The sequence below is a fragment of the Salvelinus fontinalis genome, chromosome 40 (genome assembly GCF_029448725.1).
Source record: "Salvelinus fontinalis isolate EN_2023a chromosome 40, ASM2944872v1, whole genome shotgun sequence".
Lineage (NCBI taxonomy): Eukaryota > Metazoa > Chordata > Actinopteri > Salmoniformes > Salmonidae > Salvelinus > Salvelinus fontinalis.
This window is the reverse complement of record NC_074704.1, coordinates 19618144-19621913: the sequence shown is the minus strand read 5'-3', so window position 1 is coordinate 19621913 and position 3770 is coordinate 19618144.

The window sequence follows — 3770 nt, the reverse complement described above, 5'->3', positions numbered from 1 at the left end:
GTTTTTCTCATGTGAATTTCATATCCAGATATCCATGCTGTATATATTTCTAAACACATGTTGGGACAATAACTGTAAATTCTATGAAATATTTTTGTCAGTCAGCTGCTACTGTAAAGACTCCCTGGCTACAGTATGTTAACCCTGCCTGCTTTTCTCCCTCAGCGCCACACTCAACCCTACCCCCTTGTCCGACCTCTTTCAGTCACTATTAAACGGAACATACGGGACACACATAACATAGAAATAGAATTATTAGAATGGACCGTCCCATTCAAGTCAAAACCATTTCCATTCTGTAATTCTATTTATATGGCTCAGAGGGGCCGTCTTCGGTGCTCTGTTAATTACTGTGTCTTAAGATACTCTGCTCCATTTGTTTAATCCCCCTGCAGTGTAAAAAGCCATTCCCGTTGTCATACTGGGCTACTGAGGCTGCTGCTGCACAGCATGTGTTTCTGGAGCTCTAATTCTACTGGGAGAATCTTGGGTTTTCAGAATTAAGTTGAGGCTTGTTACTGAACTGTGGTTTTGAATGTCTTGGGGTTTTACATGGAAATGAAGGATTAAGAGTGTGCTGGCCTCGTTGTCCTTTTGTCTGGGTAGGATATTATTCTGTACTGTTTCAAGTTTCAAGTTTTAATGTCACGCGCACAAGTACAGTGTAATGCCTTTCTTGCGAGCTCCAAATACAACAACGCAGTAATCGATATCGATGTAGTACTAAAAATAACATAAGGTAGAACAAAAACACACAAGAAACATAAATAAGAAGAACACAAGAAAGGAAGAAGCTTTATACAGGGTCAGTTCCAGTACCATATTTACAATGTGCAGGTACACTGGAGTGATAGACGTAGATATGTAAAGGCTTAAGGTGACTAGGCATCAGGATATATAATAAACAGAGTAGCAGCAGCATAAATAATGATTGTATTTGAGTGTGCGTGAGTGTGTAGCGTCAGTATAAATGTGTGTGTATGTTATGAGTGTGTAGAGTCAGTATAAATGTGTGTGTATGTTATGAGTGTGTAGAGTCAGTATAAACGTGTGTGTATGTTATGAGTGTGTAGAGTCAGTATAAATGTGTGTGTATGTTATGAGTGTGTAGAGTCAGTATAAATGTGTGTGTATGTTATGAGTGTGTAGAGTCAGTATAAATGTGTGTGTATGTTATGAGTGTGTAGAGTCAGTATAAATGTGTGTGTATGTTATGAGTGTGTAGAGTCAGTATAAATGTGTGTGTATGTTATGAGTGTGTAGAGTCAGTATAAATGTGTGTGTATGTTATGAGTGTGTAGCGTCAGTATAAATGTGTGTGTATGTTATGAGTGTGTGGAGTCAGTATAAATGTGTGTGTATGTTATGAGTGTGTAGAGTCAGTATAAATGTGTGTGAATGTTATGAGTGTGTAGAGTCGGTATAAATGTGTGTGTATTTTATGAGTGTGTGGAGTCAGTATAAATGTGTGTGTATGTTATGAGTGTGTAGAGTCAGTATAAACATGTGTGTATGTTATGAGTGTGTAGAGTCAGTATAAATGTGTGTGTATGTTATGAGTGTGTAGAGTCAGTATAAATGTGTGTGTATGTTATGAGTGTGTAGAGTCAGTATAAATGTGTGTGTATGTTATGAGTGTGTAGAGTCAGTATAAATGTGTGTATGTTATGAGTGTGTGGAGTCAGTATAAATGTGTGTGTATGTTATGAGTGTGTAGAGTCAGTATAAATGTGTGTGTATGTAATGAGTGTGTTGGAGTGTCAGTGTGCATGAGTGTGTAGAGTCAGTATAAATGTGTGTGTATGTTATGAGTGTGTAGAGTCAGTATAAACATGTGTGTATGTTATGAGTGTGTAGAGTCAGTATAAATGTGTGTATGTTATGAGTGTGTGGAGTCAGTATAAATGTGTGTGTATGTTATGAGTGTGTGGAGTCAGTATAAATGTGTCTGTATGTTATGAGTGTGTGGAGTCAGTATAAATGTGTGTGTATGTTATGAGTGTGTAGAGTCAGTATAAATGTGTGTGTATGTTATGAGTGTGTGGAGTCAGTATAAATGTGTGTGTATGTTATGAGTGTGTGGAGTCAGTATAAATGTGTGTGTATGTTATGAGTGTGTGGAGTCAGTATAAATGTGTGTGTATGTTATGAGTGTGTAGAGTCAGTATAAATGGGTGTGTATGTTATGAGTGTGTGGAGTCAGTATAAATGTGTGTGTATGTTATGAGTGTGTGGAGTCAGTATAAATGTGTGTGTATGTTATGAGTGTGTGGAGTCAGTATAAATGTGTGTGTATGTTATGAGTGTGTAGAGTCAGTATAAATGGGTGTGTATGTTATGAGCGTGTTGGAGTGTCAGTGTGCATAGAGAGACTGGACTAGTTTTTGATTCGTTTTGACAAATGTGATGACTTGGGGACCAAGGCAGTACCTCAATACTTCTACATATCCGACGGATATTGGTTTATATAAAGTATAACGTTCAAATTGTTTTTCTATGATATTACTGGACCTTTATGCTGCATTCAGTTTGCTACTGATACACACTTCTCACAGTAGAATACTGTATCAAAGTCTTTGGTTCATCTTACATCACATGGATATCAAAAAGTCAAGCTGTCAGTGATGATGACTTGGCACTTTGTCTCCTCACATTGACTAGGCGAAGATGTACGACACCGAACCAGCTTGTGTGTGCAATAGGGCGTTTATATTTACATAGTCTATACTTTCCATCAATTAACTATTATTGCTTGTGGTCGACTGATGAAGGTTTGAGGAGGACAAAAAAAAGAAACAGGAGTACTGGGTCAGCAAGTCTGCCTCTGCAGACCTGACTGTAGGGGAGAAGGAGAAATCAGTATGCTGTTCACTAAACACTGGAGGAAAAGTAAGGGCATAAATATAGCCATTTCCATCCTGGAGTGGAGAGATGGAGGCTTGTGAGTAAGTACATTTTGACAGGCTATATAGGAACTACTGCCATAGGAGAATGCACCTATTAAGAATCAGTTTAGCTGTGCAGTATTGATGCAATGATAGCTGCATAATTTAGGTAATGAAACTAGAACAATCACTGCAAAATCCATTCTGGTGGCAGAAAGGTTCTCCAGTCGTGACATAAATCGTTCAAGGGCCACTGAACACTTTCCTTTCTCTTTGCTTCAGTATTTACACAACCTCCATTCATTCAAGACTTACAGTATGTGGTTATATCGGCAGTGTGAAACTATATAATGACCTAAAAGGTGTACTGTATATATCAATAAAATGCCGTTAGAGGCAGAGGCAATATCACAGCAGTCGAGGCAGTGTAGTCGAGGCAGTGTAGTCGAGGCAGTGTAGTCGAGGCAGTGTCAAATCAAGACTTTATTAGCTAACACACTAGTGTCCCACTCTGGTGCAGTGTAATACAGCGATATACTCTGACATGTGCCGTAGGTTAAGCTACAGACACCACTGGACTAACCGATATAAACATACTATAGCTTTATTATCTGATACATAGATTTCCTCACTGATGTAAGAACCTCCGTTTTAATTTGAATGTAGTGCACACACACACACACACACACACACACACACACACACACACACACACACACACACACACACACACACACACACACGCACACACACACACACCCTCACTCACTCAGTGCCTATAAGTGGGTCTGGCACTCTCCCACTTCATTCTGCAGCAGCACTCCCTGTTGAGCCCCACCTCCCACGAGGAACCAGCCCACCCACTGCCCATACACACACCAGACA